Here is a 20,905-nt window from a genome sequence, read left to right on the forward strand (position 1 = left end):
AGTATTAGAAAATATTAAATACATCTTCCCTACATATACCCCACGACATCATATCTTTCATAAGCAACAAATTCTATGGGTTTTGTTAATTGGACTACTACCAAGTGATGCATAAAGATGTACTTCATGTTCACTTCTCTATGTATAACAATTTTTCTAACACAAAATTACACCTAATATCAATATAGTTGATCTTCTCACAGTTTTTGGGATTTTATGTGTAAGCTATTGAGATTTGACTACCACACTTGATTGTCACTAGTTCAATAACACTTCCATATTTACCTAAATGTTGTCACGACCCAAATTTGGCTAAGTCGTGCGGGCACTTACCTTTTCCACTTCGGTAAGCGAACCCTCAACCCAACGATAATCAAGGCATAAATAATTAAATCAATTAAGAGGAAGAGAATAAATCACGTAAGTCTTACGATAGCAGTATAGAAGAAAGTGCGAAAATAAGAAAATGCACCCAGGGTCTGGTCTAAGCCGTACAAGAGCATCTAGATCCGAAATATAGAAGTCTGGAAATATAATAATACATCAAATCTGTATATGTCTCAGAATAGGAAAGTAAGACATAAATAAGAAGAGTCTTCAAGGCAGCGGACATCTCGTGCTCACCCTGTAGACTCAACAATCCTGATAGCGACTATCAGTCACGGGAGACGGAAGAAGATCTAACCTGGAGCTCTACACTCATAAAAGAATGCAGCAACTGAAGGTCAGTACAAAACTACAGTACTGGTAGGTATCATAGGCTGACTAAGTATAGCTAACATAATTCAGACAATAAAGCAAGATAAGCAGATAAGTCAACAGGTATAAGTCAACCACAATCAAAACCAAGTGCACGTCATCACCTAGGTTTTAGCATCTAAACCCAAGTGTGCCAAGTCGTAACATATCCAATCCGAATCTGATCAACATAAGTAAATCACCAGATCATCACAAAATAACCATAATGCAATGCAATGCAATAATGTATGAATGAAAATAGAATGATGTGTACACATGTACTCCGGACAGAAGTATTGACGTCTCGGTAGCACAACCGAAGGTGACTCGCGAAGTCTAAGTGCTACTCGTTCCGGACTTTTGCCCAACAGACAGACAAGACTCCGGATCTTTGCCCACAGAGGATTTTCATCAGCACCACCCTGGGTTACTCAGATCGCTTCAGCGGCGTCGCCTTAGCGGTCCCTTGACCGCTACAACGGTCATGCCCGATTGGCAAAGACCGCTGAAGCCGTCAGGGTGACGGCTTCAGCGATACCGTTGTCGCGGTGCTGGTGCCGCCAAAGTGGGCACCAGACACCAGAAACTTTCCCAAGTTTCACACTTCAACTCGAATTTCTGACTAATTGCCTAGGCCATCTGCTCACAAACCACGTATACAGACACACATAAAAACACGCTACGAATGCGCTCGTGGCCTCAGAATTCCCAATGTCGGTCTCGTTGACCGAGTCAACCCTCGATACCTCAATTCCATCTTCCCAACCCAAGTCCCAAAATACATATGAGTGCATTGGGGACCGTACCAGATATACACACAAGTTCTACACGGCCATCCGGACCTCTCGAAATCGACGAATTTTTGAAAAAGGTCCGTTTACTCAAAAGTCAACTTTGAGTCAACTCTTTTTCGCTTTACGCCCAAATTGCACAAAAGGTCGCCCGAATCAAATCTAGACACCTCAGGAAGCGTGTCAACGGGTCCTCTCAGGTCAAAAGTGAGCTAACCAAACTCGGAAAGGGGAGAAACTGCCGGAAAGACTATAACGACCAAACAGGTCATTGCATCATATACTAATTAAACCATCGCTCGTCCTCGAGTGAAGAAAGGAAAAGTGCAGGGAAGTACCTGCATCAGTGAACAACTGGGGATAAAGGCTACGCATGTCGGACTTCTCCTTATAGGAAAGATTCTCATCGAACAAAACTGAATCCCAACGAATGATACAGAAACCATTAGAACGGTACTTCTACCTTCTATAATACAGAAACATGGAAAAACCCAATTAACATTCGACAAATCTGGTGAAAAACTAACTCATGGAACAAGTGTCCAACAGCGGGTAGTCACAACGGCCAATACACTTACGGCTTACTTGCCCTCCTTCCCAAATCGCAAGACACCCTTGCCAGGTGTAACATTAAAACCTGATTATTCACTCTACCAGTCAAAACTCTCTAACTTAGCTCAAGCTCAAGCTCCAGTTCTCGTATCTCCGCATTCAAATTTCCTTCACAACTGATCCTCGAACAAACGAATCGCTTTACTCAAATTCTTTGATTTGATAAAGCCACAACTCTAAATGCAATTAATAGGCCCCACAACTACTTCCCAAACTAATACAATCCTCTAAAACATGGTCATAACCATGGCCCATTCTGAACCGATAAAATACTCTAATTCTGCTAACTCCTCCTCCCACATCTTCTAAAGCCGATACTCGCACCATTACTTCTTAGAAACAGATGAATACACATACCAAAATTCTGAAACCATATCTTGCTCTCCCCAGAAAGAATCCTTGATCCATCTGCAATCTCTACACAGTTCCATCAACTGATCTAACCGGCAGCCAACTTGGCCAGCTTCCGAACCTTCTTAAACCTTCAAATCACAATACATGAACCATACCACTGAATATCTCTCCAAGCAAAGTCCGTCGGAACCCAACTGATCACTAAAAAAACCTTTCACACAACAGCTACTCGTTAATTCTGTACTCAGCTCATTGTATACCATTATTCTTTCCAAGTAACTGAACTCAGAAGGTATCATCAAATCCACTAGGAAACCCTGACAAAGCTCGGTAAATCTGTCATGCCTCAATTCTGAGCTGAAACGCTTCGAGTCCTTAGATATCTTCCTGGAAGTGTAATCATGAACCTTCCAGTTTAACTCGAACAATGTTGACCCTGAACGAATGCACAAATCTTGAATATCACCAATAGTCATTAGAACTGACTCCGAATTTCGAAACCAAATACAGTTATACCACGCATAACAAATCCTGTCTATCATTTTTGACTCCACAAGTTGAGTCCTATCCAAGTTATCAACTTAGTACCGAAGAGCTATACCTTATGATTTCAAACTTCCTATTTATCAACCTTTATCGATACGCAAATTCGATACAACTCCGAACCTTTCGTCACGAAACCTGAAGCCTCATATAGCAATTATATAACCATCGAACCTCTCATAGTGTCACCACAATATGCTCATAATTTCTCCAAAAGTATCCAATCTTACACTGCCGCTCGAAATGTCACGCAATTATCCCCAAGTCTTTAATAGTCAAAGCCCTTACCCAAACTGTCCAGTCAATAACTTGCAATCATACTGTATTACCACGAATATGGTCCCTCCCGAAAATATAACTCTAGTCCTCACATGACAGGAATTCCAAAATCCTTTCTCTTAGGTCACGCTGACTCATTCACTGTAGAAGGTCACAAAACTTACCCGACGGTGTACCTCCAAGCCACTTTTTTTATAAACCTCAACAAGTCGGTTAATTGAAATATGTTTCTCGCTAGTCGCGGATCACAAACCTCACAGAACTCTGTCATATCGCTTAGTCCATCCTTGTAGATTTCCTTCTTAAGTTCCCGCAACAAACACATCTCAACTGGAATATGCAAGAAGACGACACCACAATCCATACTGACCCAAGAAATCCCCAAGGTGTACCCTTTTTCTTATCGATTCACAATCATCTATACCTTTTCTCGACTCACCAATTCCCAATTTTCTAATCACCTCATGATCATCGATACCATAATCAATCCTCGAATCCACTCCATCGAATACTACATAATCATAAATCTTGCAAACTAGACGAATTATTCCTGGGGATAGGATCGTACCACACACTTTGCACATTAGCATTTCCTTAATGCTTACTACTCTGAACTGAACACTCTCTAAATCTGGCGTATCACATAATAGCATCACTAATATCCTTGTGTATCCCACTGAATCATCCTTGCCCGAATTGCTTTACTCAATTCCCGAAATGTATACCGAACTTAACTCAGTTAACCCATCATCGTCCATTCTATCATTTCAAGTACCCATGTTTACTAATCCCTTACTTAAATTGTTAACGTTACTAGTCCTCGAAGAATCACCTCTTCCCTCAATTATGGAACCCGAACACCTCTAACCGTTCGCGCGACCATCCCTTTTATTCAATCACATAAGTCGAGTAGTAACACCACTAGTATGGGGATCTAGCCAATTCTTCTTACACAATGAATACCCCAACTTTAGTCCACCATTAACATCTGTTAGTCTATGACATGACCGAACATACCAACTCATCCATAACTCTCAAGCCCACTCTACACTGTACAATCGGAACCGAGCTCTCATATCACTAATTCTTGTTTCCATGATTTTCTTTCTGCCCTTAACCTTGAAGACACCAATCAACCTCATCGTTCACCATTTTTCTGAACGTCATGATATAATGTCCCCACAGTCCAAACACGACTCGAGAACCCATATTACCTCACCTCAAGTCTTATGAACCTTAATCCCCTGAACCCGATAGCAAGATGTTTCATTGGAATCCTTCAATTTTCGTATTTCATTCAACTCACTTTTATCACTATCAACCAACAAACGCTCAAATCCACTCGATCCTCTAAACTAATCATCCATTTAAGCCTGACAACCACAAAACAATATCAATGCTTCTACTCCCATCTAAGTGAACAACCAGTAACTCCTCAAGTCATTAACTTATCGCATACGCCCATATTTGAAGTCATTTCCATCAGTCGTTTACTAACTCCTCAAAGCCTACAACCCAATCAAATTTATCGATCAAACGATGTACCCATAGCATTTGCTTAATAACTGAATAGTCCTTTAACATCAACTAACTTATATCAAGAATAACCTTTAGCACCTGTCGCAACCTTATCCTGACAACCATGCCAGATACCAATTTTTCCGTTCCCAATCTCTCAAAAAGTACTCATGCCTAAGATATTCTATGAAGTCTCACTTCGCTACACACTTCCCACCAAAGTCTTCCTTTATGTCCTTATTGTCAACTTCTGTTCTTTATTACACGCGATCACAAAACGTTGTCCACATTCGATGTCATCACCGAACCTACACTTGTTCTTACATACTGAAGTCTAATACTCTACCATTGCTGAATCGTCGACCCACCATTGGTTCACCAGTGTCACGCACACCATCATAAAATCTTGACGATGCTAAATTCAAACCGATCATATCATCGAGCAACCCATTATTGTGAAGCCATAAATGCACGTTGTCACTTTCGAGCAACCCAACGCTGAAACATAGAGACCCTGTAACCCTCTGAACTATCTTCCAGTTTCTCATGAACTTCCACAATAAACGAGTCTAATCGCGACTCCACACAGCAACCGAGTCTAGTCGCAACTACACACAATCGAAATCTCAGGTCATAACTAGTGACTGAACTGAATCACGCGTCTGAATCAGGATAACACATCTCGTACCATTCCACAACACGCCATAGATCGACCGTTCGCATAAGAATTGAGGACGAGTTTCCACCCTCCGTGGGTGATTGAGATAATAAAGTTCATATATAAATTGGAATCGACTTGATACCAATTTGAATAAAGTCGCATGAGAGAATGAAAGAATTCGAAGTTTCCTAAATGTCCTGTAGCTTCTTGCAGATAAGTACGGAGCTCATCGTACCGATCCGCGAGACTCTACTGGACACGCTCTTGTATTATAGACCGGGTAACCTAGGGCTCTGATAGCAACTTATCACGACCCAAATTTAGCTAAGCAGTGCGGACACTTACCTTTCCCACCTCGGTAAGCGAACCTTCAACCCAACAATAATCAAGGCATAAATAATTAAATTAATTAAGCGGAAGACAATAAATCACGTAAGTCTTACGATAATAGTATAGACGAAAGTACGGAAATAAGAAAATACACCCAGGGGCTGGTCTAAGCCATACAGGAGCATCTAGATCCGAAATATACAAGTCTGGAAATATAATAACACATCAAATCTGTATATGTCTCAGAATGGGAAAGTAAGACATAAATAAGAAGAGTCTTCAAGGCAGCGGATGTTGACACCCAGTTTTGTCCCACTTTTCCTCTTATTAATCTTCTTTATGGTTTCTAGTCATTAAGAATCTATTATAATTTTTTTTAGCTATTATAATAATAATAATTATTATTATTTTTAATACTACTACTACTGCTATATATGTAATACAATTATTCTTATTACTAAATTTATGTTAGTGTTATTGTCGTAGTCGCATTAATTATTACTCTTATTATATTTCATTTCCATTTCAGTATTATTACTTCTATTACTGTAATTACGCTAATTACTACAATTATTGTTTACGTTACTGTTATTATTACTTCAATAATATTTTACTCTATAGTTTACAGTATTTATATATTTATTTTATTTAGCTATATAATATGAAGGAAGCTCCAAAAGAAATTAAATAGAAGAGGAAAATCCCCAACAAATTTGTCCTACTAAAAATGGCCAATTTAATCCATTTCTTCCTCCCCAATGGCCCATTTAAATTCATCTTAAACACTCCTTAACCTAGCCTAATTTAACATCCAAGACCAAACCCTAAACCTAATCTATGCTCAGCCGTATACACCCCTACCCTCTCCATCTCTCATTTCCAGCAGACTTTGACCTTTATCACGTCGTGAACAGACCTTGTCCACCCCTTCTCAAGCAAAAATCGTCCTTTTTCTGCTTCCATTTGGCAACTTTCTCGTCTCACGCTCCAAATCACATAAAAGATCTCCAAAGACCATAGCAGATTCCACCATTTCGGGAAACTCTGAATTTGGTCCGCAAGTTCGTCCAAAATCTGCCAACGTTCACTTTGAAAAGAATTTTTGGATTGGATTTGAAAAAGGGTCTCAAATCCCGCCCAAACTTGAACCCTAGGATTTTCACCTATAAATACTACCTTTAACTCCAGTCGAAAGCAAGTTTTGGATACCATCAAAAATCTCTCAAAGACTTTTATTTTTCAGTCTCGTTTGCTTGTATTTTTATCAACTACACTAGTACTTTTGCTCTCTGTTCGACAAGCCTTACTCGAAAGGGGAAACAGATCTGAGACCTTGAAAGTTCTGGTTCACTGCACCATTAAAAGGTAATATTCGAGCCTTTCTTCTCCTTTGTTAGAAAATGTTGTATTAAAAGAATTATGCTTTAGGTTTGTAGTTGTATCAAAGGGGTATCCATGAAGTTCAGAAGAAGATGATGTGTGTAGAGACCCTATTGTTAGAATTTCAGTTTGAATCCTAGAAATCATTGCTGTAATAATAAATTTACTTAACCGACATAAATCAAGTATATACCCTCATGTGTTTAGTATCTTTTTTCTTTTCTTTACTCTTTAGAAATCGTGTTGTGTAGATGTTTCCATCTGTTGAGACCCATTCATATGTCTGAATGTTGCTATAGAAAACATGATTCTAGGAATTAATCTTCTATCCATATATTATAGAAATCATGTCCAATTAAATATATTGCTCCTACGTGCTGCCCATTTAAGCTCTTGATAAGTTCAAATATTAATAAAAACATCCATGAAAATGAGTTTATTTATTTTAGATGTCATTTTCCATTTTGGACAGAATATTTATGTATGAATATGTGCGTTTGAGCTTTAGAATTCTTATTAGGAATGACTACTTTTACTTAACATGTTGATGCCCTGTATTGTTAAATCATAGGGGAGGTTCTGATTTTGGCCATTCATGCTTTAAAATACTACAAGTCTATTTTCCATGTTTAAAGTCATGATATAGGGAATTTTTTTTGGTGCTAACTTGGTGTTTTCCTAATATATATGTATTAGCTCTTAGCTTCTGTGTGGAGCTACTCTTTGGGTTTTTAAAAATATTAAATGGCATGGGCTATAGATTATTGTTAGCTTTTCACTATGAAGTAATTGCCTCAATTAAAGGTTAAGTTATCTTTTGCATGCTAAAATATTTGAGGCTAACTGTTTGTGGCTATATGTATCGTCTACATGCTAAGTCATGGAGTTTTGTTATCACAAGTATGTAATATAAGGACAATTTGTTTAATGGCTGTGGAGTAAGCTGCTAATATCACCTATAGAAAATGACTTGTCTCATGTTATAAGATTTACATAAGTGTTGTTAAACTCCAGGTCATTTGTTGGTTCTTTCAAATTATTTCTTTTTCATTCCTTTCGGTATTAATATTGGTAGACTCTTTCTTACTAATTCATGTTTTTGTCCCTTATTTGCCTTGCATGAACAATGTAGCCGAAGAGTCTCGTTCCGAGACTCGACGTCGCTGTTAAACTCGGAAGCTACATCTACTCTTCATTCGTTCCCCTCGCTCTCTCTTGAAATATTTCCGAATAGAGACTAAATGGGAGATGAGGAGACATGGCTTATATCCTGTCATAGCTCTCTTTCATTTTATTGTTATGAATATTATGTTGGTTTTGATGCGGTCTGTTTCTTGTATTAATTCATTTTAATGATATTTACGTGATGTGCGGGTAGTAATCTTTACTTGACTGATATTAGGCTAATCTAGCTAAGTCCAAGGCCCTTTTTCAGTTTTAGGTAAAACTGGTTTTGAAATAGCAGGTCCTTGATAACTTTGGTGAACTTTTTTTTTATTTAAAAAAAAAAAAGGAAAACAAAAATTAGTTTTCCACATAAATGTTTGGCAATCAGATTTTACAAAGTAATGTAGGTTTAGTTTTAGTCATAAAATGGAAGATCATTTTGAAATGGTTAAGTTCACTATGTCAAAATTTTAGTCCAAAATAACGTCACTATGCTCTCCCTTTCTTGATATTTAATCAGTGTCATATGTTAGATATTAATATGCTCATTTATATCAACTCTTACATCCAGTTTAGTTTTATTTTAATAAATTTAAGTTCGATCGGTTAACCGTTTTAATACGGATTTTAAAGGGTGTTTAACACATTCTCTTTAGATTAATTGAACCCTTACCTAGAATCTTAAGTTAGTAGACTTCAAGCGGCGTAAATATTAAGTAATTGAATAGGTGTCCTAATTCACCTTTAAATTAATTAGGTGGCGAGTCCTTAAATTAGTTAGTTAATTTAGGAATCACTAATATGTTGTATTCTAATTTAACTCAGTTAAAATGGGGTATAATAGCGGACATCTCGTGCTCACCCTGTAGACTCAAGCAATCTTGATAGTGACTATCAGCCACGGGAGACGGAAGAAGATCCAATCTGGAATTCTACACTCATAAAAGAATGCAACAATTGTAGGTCAGTACAAACTACAGTACTGGTAGGTATCATAGGCCGCCTAAGTATAGTTAACATAATTCAGACAATAAAGCTAGATAAGCAGATAAATCAACATGTATAAGTCAACCACAATCAGAACCAAGTACACTTCATCACCTAGGTTGTAGCATCTAAACCCAAGTGTGCCAAGTCGTAATATATCCAATTAGAATCCGATCAACACAAGTAAATCACCAGATCATCACAAAATAACCATAATGCAATGTAATGCAATAATGTATGAATGCAATGCAATAATGTATGAATGCAAATGCAATGCTGTGTACACATGTACTCCAAACGGAAGTATCGACGTCTCGGTAGCACAAGCCAGGGTGACTCCCAAAGTCTAAGTGTGCCCAACAGATAGAGGAGACTCCGGATCTTTACCCACGGAGGATTTTCATCAGCACCACCTCAGGGGACTCGCAGAGTTCATGCACTCACACAATCCACGATACCAGGACAAACATCGGATATCGAACTCTCACGTCACTCTCACCCAAATTGAGCCTAACTCATCATAGTGTTTCATCAAGTATCATCAATGTATCTACAATATATCATGAAGTGTAATGTATGTGTCAACATCAATAATCAGATCAACATCACAAGTACCAAACATGGGTACGCCAACAATATCATGAAAGACTACACAAGTCTTATAAAACACTATCCTCGTAATTGAGATACTGCTAATACTTCTAAGAGTAGAGTAATATGGAGACTCGATTACTCGTTGTTTGCTCATATCAAAGGATCATGCCAAAATGAAAGAAAGGGAAAGCCTTAACATACCTGATTGATCTCCTACGAATTAACGCTTATTCTCCCGAGCTTGCAAATCTACACTCAAGAGAAATTATACTACCGTTAGACTTATCGTCATATGCCTATCTCAAGTCCTTAAACCAAACTCCTTTAGAATCTGCGAAAATTCGGGCAGCATCTCCCCTGTTTATATGCCTAGCCCAAAGTCACAATCCAGCAACCAACAACAACAACAATAATACCAACATCAACAAAAATATTATCAATACCAATGTATTCCATAAAACATCCCACACGATGTTTTTCAACGTACAACAACATACACTTCCTTTCTTCCCAATCAAGGAGAATAATCTCATCAACACACCAAAAACATTAGATACCATCTCTATACATGTAAATCAGCCTAGCCACACGGCCACAACATGCTCAAAACAGTCCATAAACACAACAACTACGACACGATACTTTATGACCTTTCCTCCATAACTATTTTCACTTTTAAGACTTGCTAAACCTTCGAATCAACTCAACATAAGAGATAGGATGAAAAACATAACTTATACTTGAAGAAATTCAGCCACACCAACTTCCTTCAAGACCAAACTTGCCACAACATCAAGTAGAAGCAAGAACAATCACCTTTCATGGACTAGTTTGGTGTAATCTTGTTAAATTCTTTATTTAATGGGCTATAAATATTTAGGGGTTGTGTTGGAAAGTTTCTAGGACTATTGAGAATGTAAAAATGCTGAAAAAATGGAGTTAATGAGGGTATTTATACCCCTCATAAGTCGGTTCCACCGACCTTCTCAAGTGGGACTCGCGGAAGCCATTTGGCAGCTTGGAGTCTTTGTCATAAAATGGCCATAAATCTTGATCACGATATAGTATGAGGGTCCACGACCTATGGTTGGAAAGCTCTTTCAATTATATACAACTTTCATTTTTGGTGTGTTTCCAAATTCCAAACTTATAATAGTGTTTTGGCCTCTCCAAGTCAGATCATCCGAAAACATATCCTTAAATCATCCTTTTGGAGGGCTTTGGCTTAAGGGTCCTTCTTAAAATTTGCTCAACTTTCCATGTACTACTCATATCACTTTTCATATATCCTTTATGGGCCCCACCTTAACTTACGGTTACGAGGGCTACTCATCAAGTAACGTGTTAACTGATTTACTCCATACGGTTTTCGGGGTGTAACATGGAGACTATGGAAAACAAAGTTTCCATTGGATGACACTTTTAAAGAAATGGGGATTTCAATTTGCTTATAAGTGTAGCTGCTGTCTAGTTCCACAGGAGGAACCATAGCTCATGTGTTTCTAAATTCTAATGTAGCTCAGATTACTTGGAAATGCTTTTGTGGACCTGTTGGTATCAGTATTTCAGGAATGCAGCTTACACAAGTCATAACAGCATGGTGGGAGTTAGCAGAAAGCTAGCGCACTAAGATGATTTATCAGGTTATACCAGCAGTCACAGTATGAGAGCTTTGGAAGAGGAGAAACACTATATAACATGGAGGGAAGGTTTCTGTTAACAAGATGAAGTACAAGATCATACATACTGTAATTTTATTTATGAAGACAAGAAGAAGTAATTTTAAGTATGCTCCTTATAACTGGCAAGAGTTATTGAAGTCTTTGCAGTCTTATTCCCCTAAAGTGAAGATGTACCAAGTATGCTGGAGGCCACTAGTTATACGTTGGGTAAAATACAATACTGATGGGGCTTCTAGAGGAAATCTAGGTAGAAGTTGTTGGGGTTTTTGTCTCAGAAATACAAGTGGAGATTTGGTGTTTGCTTAGTCTCATGAGATGAGGGATGGCAACTACACAAATACCGAGGCTGAAGTAGAAGCTATAATGCAAGCACTAAAGTACATGTAAAGGATGCATATTCAGCAAATGATTGTAGAAACTGATTCTATGATGATGAAGAATGTCATGGAAAGGAAGTGGCAAGTTCCTTGGCAAATCATCAATGTAGTGGAGGAAATTTGGAGGATCATGGGTGAAAGAACTGTGTTGGTTAATCATAGATTTGGAGAAGGGAATAAACTTGCAGATTTCCTTGCAAATCTAGCTCTGGACAGAGGTGATTACACTGCTAGCAGCTTTCAGGAAATGCAGACATGGGGAAGAAAGCTCATAAACAGTGACAAGATTAATATACCTTACCTAAGGGTGAGAAATTGTAGAAGATGATAGAGTGGAGGGGAGATCAAAGGATCCAATGGGAAGAGATAGGAAGAAGGGGAATCAAACAACTTAGGGACCAAAATTCTCAAATTCCTTGGAAGAAGAGAATGGAGATCTCTTTTCTCACTAACATAGTTGTTTCATGTGCAGGTACAGGTATTCTAGTCATGGTGTATTTACTAAAGAAGTATGTTGAACATAATAGAAATAGAAAATACACCATGATAAGGCTGAAGAAATGAGCAGAGCAAAATACAAACAACAATACCACAGAGCAAAGGCACACAGTGACAATTGCAACTCAGAAACCCTAATTGTTCACAAGCAGGAGTAGATCGAAGAGGCTAGTAGAAATGTATACAAGATACGCAAACACAAACCATAGAGCTGCGGAGAAAGTCAGAGATCATGAATTCACCGCAAGATTAGAAACAATGAAGGCGCATCAACAAACAACACACAACATCAGAGCAGATTCTAAGCAATTTCAACCCGGATCGACAAAAATTGAAGTTGCGGAGAAAGTTAGAAATTACGAACTCACCAGAAGATTGGAAACAATGAAGACACATCAACAAAACAACACACAATATCGGATTAGATTTGGAGAAATTTCAACCCAAATCGACACAAATCCTGAAGTACAAATGGGAGAAATCAGTAGGGAGAACATGTAACAAACCTGTGTTCATTGGAGATTCAAAGATGGAATCTTGTAGAGGGACGAAGGAAAAAACATCACCAGCAACGTGACGGAAACCATCAGCAACGGGCCGCTCAGATCAATTTCAATGGCTGCACTTTCCCTTTTCACTTAGCTTAGGTTCTCTTTGCTTTCTATTTTTTACATTTCAAGACTATTTGTTTTTGTTGATCTTTTATTTTATTAATAAAACAGCCACTAGGTGGCATAAAACCTAGTGGCCTTTAATTTTTTTTTTCTTAAAAAAAAATCTATTTTGCAAGAAGTTGGATCACTCCTTCGTTGCTTCAACATTACCTAGAGATAATATCTCTTTACGTCTTTAATTGTCTCCATGCCGTCCCCAAATTTCTTGAAATTATTGAGTCTTTTTTTTATATAGTAATATCTCTTCACGTCTCATTTACAGTTCTTCTTCTATTACTTCCATTAAATATCGTATCGGTAAATTTTTACCCGCACCACATATTTACATCAAATCATATCGTATTAATAAATTATTATATACAAATAAAAGTTTTTTTTTTTGTTAAAGACAAATAAAAGAAATTGTTACATTCACAAAGTAAAAAAGGGAAGGACAAATTATAACTCCATTTCAAGCCAAAAAAGAAAAGCGATCAATAACAAAAATGAAACTCCTCATTGAATGGAACCAATTAAAGAAAAGCTTTAACACAATTATGAACAAATAACACAAATTGTTTAATTATGAAGGAAAATACAATCCAATCTGGAACACATAGTTCTCCCAAGATCCATATGTTTGTTTCACTAGTCGACAGTATAATCACATGTATAAGATATGAACTATACCGTAAAGTTTACAGTCTAACTCATACCTGTTACAGAAGATTGTTCCAGTATTCGATGAAGATCACTTTCGTTCTTCTTAGGAATCTACCACTGTAGTTCTTCACGTAGAAGAAGAGAGATTTTTCTGTTTTTGGAATGAAGGAAGGAAACATCTTTTTTCCCAGAAATGAGAAGTTGTTCCTGCAGAACTTCTTTTATGTTTCTTTAATAGGTACATCTGTTTAGAAACTTTTTTTCAATAGTTGTGTCCTTTTCTTTTAACTTAAATTAAATATATAACAAATATATATTTATTATATATATGGATCCGGGTTGAACCACATGGGTGACCCGAATCTAATTCCTTTATCTCCCACTCACGCATGGTGGGTCAACTCTCATTCCTATTCTGTAACTTTCATACTTGACGACTAGACCGTGTGACCAGTGCATACTTTGAGAGCTTCGTTGCTATACATCTGTTAGGAATATATAGCATCTCGATTAATGGAACTTATAGTAGATTGCAGTATGCAGTACCCTAGATCATTTATCACATTCACATCTCAACATCTCTTTTGTCATAACTTGAGTTCATCATTATGTTCTTGTCTCGAAGACAAACATAAAGGGTCGACCAATGAACACAATTAATGTGATAATACTCAATGATCTTCCTCATCTCATGAATCTCTCAATCTCAAATTGATATGATTTTCTAGAAATGTTCCGCAGACCGAATCATCCATGATCTCTTGGCAACACTCTAAGATAGCGAACACCAAATTGAATCTCAAGAAACTGATCAAAGTAATGAGGGTACAAAGAGAAAATTACTCATAATTTCCAGGGCTTCACACGATAATAAGTAGAGATTAAACTTGTATCTCCCTTATAGGTCACTAATGCATATGTGGTATGAATCACGTACCACAGTATTTACTCTTTCCTTGTGGAGCATATGTCTTTTGATAAAATACTATGCAGATGATAGTTCAGACAACTCATGTCTAACTTTGAGTTCACAAATCTACTCATACCTTTTATCCATCAGAACTCACATCTGGCAATAAGACAGACTATCACATTTAATCAGACATGATTAACCATAAAACAAACGACATTCATATTATAAACTTTCAGTTCTGTATTATTATCACTTCTGACAATACTAAGTTTATAATATTCTCATCTCTATCTGTCACCTAGACAGTAGAGGCGATTGCATATGTGAATAGACCAATCTTTTTGTTTGTCCGACATACTTACACTTGGAATTTATGTTATGTTCTAAACATAAATATCCATCTTATGTATATGAATCAACAATAATGAATAATTTAGGCATCAACTAAATTTATCTCAAAATGCAGTTTTTACGTGAACATGATCAGGAAGTATTAGAAAATATTAAATACATCTTCCCTACATATACCCCACGACATCATATCTTTCATAAGCAACAAATTCTATGGGTTTTGTTAATTGGACTACTACCAAGTGATGCATAAAGATGTACTTCATGTTCACTTCTCTATGTATAACAATTTTTCTAACACAAAATTACACCTAATATCAATATAGTTGATCTTCTCACAGTTTTTGGGATTTTATGTGTAAGCTATTGAGATTTGACTACCACACTTGATTGTCACTAGTTCAATAACACTTCCATATTTACCTAAATGTTGTCACGACCCAAATTTGGCTAAGTCGTGCGGGCACTTACCTTTTCCACTTCGGTAAGCGAACCCTCAACCCAACGATAATCAAGGCATAAATAATTAAATCAATTAAGAGGAAGAGAATAAATCACGTAAGTCTTACGATAGCAGTATAGAAGAAAGTGCGAAAATAAGAAAATGCACCCAGGGTCTGGTCTAAGCCGTACAAGAGCATCTAGATCCGAAATATAGAAGTCTGGAAATATAATAATACATCAAATCTGTATATGTCTCAGAATAGGAAAGTAAGACATAAATAAGAAGAGTCTTCAAGGCAGCGGACATCTCGTGCTCACCCTGTAGACTCAACAATCCTGATAGCGACTATCAGTCACGGGAGACGGAAGAAGATCTAACCTGGAGCTCTACACTCATAAAAGAATGCAGCAACTGAAGGTCAGTACAAAACTACAGTACTGGTAGGTATCATAGGCTGACTAAGTATAGCTAACATAATTCAGACAATAAAGCAAGATAAGCAGATAAGTCAACAGGTATAAGTCAACCACAATCAAAACCAAGTGCACGTCATCACCTAGGTTTTAGCATCTAAACCCAAGTGTGCCAAGTCGTAACATATCCAATCCGAATCTGATCAACATAAGTAAATCACCAGATCATCACAAAATAACCATAATGCAATGCAATGCAATAATGTATGAATGAAAATAGAATGATGTGTACACATGTACTCCGGACAGAAGTATTGACGTCTCGGTAGCACAACCGAAGGTGACTCGCGAAGTCTAAGTGCTACTCGTTCCGGACTTTTGCCCAACAGACAGACAAGACTCCGGATCTTTGCCCACAGAGGATTTTCATCAGCACCACCCTGGGTTACTCAGATCGCTTCAGCGGCGTCGCCTTAGCGGTCCCTTGACCGCTACAACGGTCATGCCCGATTGGCAAAGACCGCTGAAGCCGTCAGGGTGACGGCTTCAGCGATACCGTTGTCGCGGTGCTGGTGCCGCCAAAGTGGGCACCAGACACCAGAAACTTTCCCAAGTTTCACACTTCAACTCGAATTTCTGACTAATTGCCTAGGCCATCTGCTCACAAACCACGTATACAGACACACATAAAAACACGCTACGAATGCGCTCGTGGCCTCAGAATTCCCAATGTCGGTCTCGTTGACCGAGTCAACCCTCGATACCTCAATTCCATCTTCCCAACCCAAGTCCCAAAATACATATGAGTGCATTGGGGACCGTACCAGATATACACACAAGTTCTACACGGCCATCCGGACCTCTCGAAATCGACGAATTTTTGAAAAAGGTCCGTTTACTCAAAAGTCAACTTTGAGTCAACTCTTTTTCGCTTTACGCCCAAATTGCACAAAAGGTCGCCCGAATCAAATCTAGACACCTCAGGAAGCGTGTCAACGGGTCCTCTCGGGTCAAAAGTGAGCTAACCAAACTCGGAAAGGGGAGAAACTGCCGGAAAGACTATAACGACCAAACAGGTCATTGCATCATATACTAATTAAACCATCGCTCGTCCTCGAGTGAAGAAAGGAAAAGTGCAGGGAAGTACCTGCATCAGTGAACAACTGGGGATAAAGGCTACGCATGTCGGACTTCTCCTTATAGGAAAGATTCTCATCGAACAAAACTGAATCCCAACGAATGATACAGAAACCATTAGAACGGTACTTCTACCTTCTATAATACAGAAACATGGAAAAACCCAATTAACATTCGACAAATCTGGTGAAAAACTAACTCATGGAACAAGTGTCCAACAGCGGGTAGTCACAACGGCCAATACACTTACGGCTTACTTGCCCTCCTTCCCAAATCGCAAGACACCCTTGCCAGGTGTAACATTAAAACCTGATTATTCACTCTACCAGTCAAAACTCTCTAACTTAGCTCAAGCTCAAGCTCCAGTTCTCGTATCTCCGCATTCAAATTTCCTTCACAACTGATCCTCGAACAAACGAATCGCTTTACTCAAATTCTTTGATTTGATAAAGCCACAACTCTAAATGCAATTAATAGGCCCCACAACTACTTCCCAAACTAATACAATCCTCTAAAACATGGTCATAACCATGGCCCATTCTGAACCGATAAAATACTCTAATTCTGCTAACTCCTCCTCCCACATCTTCTAAAGCCGATACTCGCACCATTACTTCTTAGAAACAGATGAATACACATACCAAAATTCTGAAACCATATCTTGCTCTCCCCAGAAAGAATCCTTGATCCATCTGCAATCTCTACACAGTTCCATCAACTGATCTAACCGGCAGCCAACTTGGCCAGCTTCCGAACCTTCTTAAACCTTCAAATCACAATACATGAACCATACCACTGAATATCTCTCCAAGCAAAGTCCGTCGGAACCCAACTGATCACTAAAAAAACCTTTCACACAACAGCTACTCGTTAATTCTGTACTCAGCTCATTGTATACCATTATTCTTTCCAAGTAACTGAACTCAGAAGGTATCATCAAATCCACTAGGAAACCCTGACAAAGCTCGGTAAATCTGTCATGCCTCAATTCTGAGCTGAAACGCTTCGAGTCCTTAGATATCTTCCTGGAAGTGTAATCATGAACCTTCCAGTTTAACTCGAACAATGTTGACCCTGAACGAATGCACAAATCTTGAATATCACCAATAGTCATTAGAACTGACTCCGAATTTCGAAACCAAATACAGTTATACCACGCATAACAAATCCTGTCTATCATTTTTGACTCCACAAGTTGAGTCCTATCCAAGTTATCAACTTAGTACCGAAGAGCTATACCTTATGATTTCAAACTTCCTATTTATCAACCTTTATCGATACGCAAATTCGATACAACTCCGAACCTTTCGTCACGAAACCTGAAGCCTCATATAGCAATTATATAACCATCGAACCTCTCATAGTGTCACCACAATATGCTCATAATTTCTCCAAAAGTATCCAATCTTACACTGCCGCTCGAAATGTCACGCAATTATCCCCAAGTCTTTAATAGTCAAAGCCCTTACCCAAACTGTCCAGTCAATAACTTGCAATCATACTGTATTACCACGAATATGGTCCCTCCCGAAAATATAACTCTAGTCCTCACATGACAGGAATTCCAAAATCCTTTCTCTTAGGTCACGCTGACTCATTCACTGTAGAAGGTCACAAAACTTACCCGACGGTGTACCTCCAAGCCACTTTTTTTATAAACCTCAACAAGTCGGTTAATTGAAATATGTTTCTCGCTAGTCGCGGATCACAAACCTCACAGAACTCTGTCATATCGCTTAGTCCATCCTTGTAGATTTCCTTCTTAAGTTCCCGCAACAAACACATCTCAACTGGAATATGCAAGAAGACGACACCACAATCCATACTGACCCAAGAAATCCCCAAGGTGTACCCTTTTTCTTATCGATTCACAATCATCTATACCTTTTCTCGACTCACCAATTCCCAATTTTCTAATCACCTCATGATCATCGATACCATAATCAATCCTCGAATCCACTCCATCGAATACTACATAATCATAAATCTTGCAAACTAGACGAATTATTCCTGGGGATAGGATCGTACCACACACTTTGCACATTAGCATTTCCTTAATGCTTACTACTCTGAACTGAACACTCTCTAAATCTGGCGTATCACATAATAGCATCACTAATATCCTTGTGTATCCCACTGAATCATCCTTGCCCGAATTGCTTTACTCAATTCCCGAAATGTATACCGAACTTAACTCAGTTAACCCATCATCGTCCATTCTATCATTTCAAGTACCCATGTTTACTAATCCCTTACTTAAATTGTTAACGTTACTAGTCCTTGAAGAATCACCTCTTCCCTCAATTATGGAACCCGAACACCTCTAACCGTTCGCGCGACCATCCCTTTTATTCAATCACATAAGTCGAGTAGTAACACCACTAGTATGGGGATCTAGCCAATTCTTCTTACACAATGAATACCCCAACTTTAGTCCACCATTAACATCTGTTAGTCTATGACATGACCGAACATACCAACTCATCCATAACTCTCAAGCCCACTCTACACTGTACAATCGGAACCGAGCTCTCATATCACTAATTCTTGTTTCCATGATTTTCTTTCTGCCCTTAACCTTGAAGACACCAATCAACCTCATCGTTCACCATTTTTCTGAACGTCATGATATAATGTCCCCACAGTCCAAACACGACTCGAGAACCCATATTACCTCACCTCAAGTCTTATGAACCTTAATCCCCTGAACCCGATAGCAAGATGTTTCATTGGAATCCTTCAATTTTCGTATTTCATTCAACTCACTTTTATCACTATCAACCAACAAACGCTCAAATCCACTCGATCCTCTAAACTAATCATCCATTTAAGCCTGACAACCACAAAACAATATCAATGCTTCTACTCCCATCTAAGTGAACAACCAGTAACTCCTCAAGTCATTAACTTATCGCATACGCCCATATTTGAAGTCATTTCCATCAGTCGTTTACTAACTCCTCAAAGCCTACAACCCAATCAAATTTATCGATCAAACGATGTACCCATAGCATTTGCTTAATAACTGAATAGTCCTTTAACATCAACTAACTTATATCAAGAATAACCTTTAGCACCTGTCGCAACCTTATCCTGACAACCATGCCAGATACCAATTTTTCCGTTCCCAATCTCTCAAAAAGTACTCATGCCTAAGATATTCTATGAAGTCTCACTTCGCTACACACTTCCCACCAAAGTCTTCCTTTATGTCCTTATTGTCAACTTCTGTTCTTTATTACACGCGATCACAAAACGTTGTCCACATTCGATGTCATCACCGAACCTACACTTGTTCTTACATACTGAAGTCTAATACTCTACCATTGCTGAATCGTCGACCCACCATTGGTTCACCAGTGTCACGCACACCATCATAAAATCTTGACGATGCTAAATTCAAACCGATCATATCATCGAGCAACCCATTATTGTGAAGCCATAAATGCACGTTGTCACTTTCGAGCAACCCAACGCTGAAACATAGAGACCCTGTAACCCTCTGAACTATCTTCCAGTTTCTCATGAACTTCCACAATAAACGAGTCTAATCGCGACTCCACACAGCAACCGAGTCTAGTCGCAACTACACACAATCGAAATCTCAGGTCATAACTAGTGACTGAACTGAATCACGCGTCTGAATCAGGATAACACATCTCGTACCATTCCACAACACGCCATAGATCGACCGTTCGCATAAGAATTGAGGACGAGTTTCCACCCTCCGTGGGTGATTGAGATAATAAAGTTCATATATAAATTGGAATCGACTTGATACCAATTTGAATAAAGTCGCATGAGAGAATGAAAGAATTC

General features: G+C 38.3%; 1 long non-coding RNA gene across 1 annotated transcript; it reads left to right on the forward strand.

Annotated features, from left to right (window-relative positions):
* The first annotated feature begins 6,565 nt into the window (after positions 1-6,565).
* Positions 6,566-8,587, forward strand: LOC132633997 (uncharacterized). Its single transcript, XR_009579990.1, has 2 exons — positions 6,566-7,191; positions 8,339-8,587. It is a non-coding gene; the product is annotated as an uncharacterized LOC132633997 (long non-coding RNA).
* The last annotated feature ends 12,318 nt before the right edge of the window (positions 8,588-20,905 follow it).

The sequence above is a fragment of the Lycium barbarum genome, chromosome 3, assembly GCF_019175385.1.
Source record: "Lycium barbarum isolate Lr01 chromosome 3, ASM1917538v2, whole genome shotgun sequence".
In the NCBI taxonomy this organism is placed as follows: Eukaryota; Viridiplantae; Streptophyta; class Magnoliopsida; order Solanales; family Solanaceae; genus Lycium; species Lycium barbarum.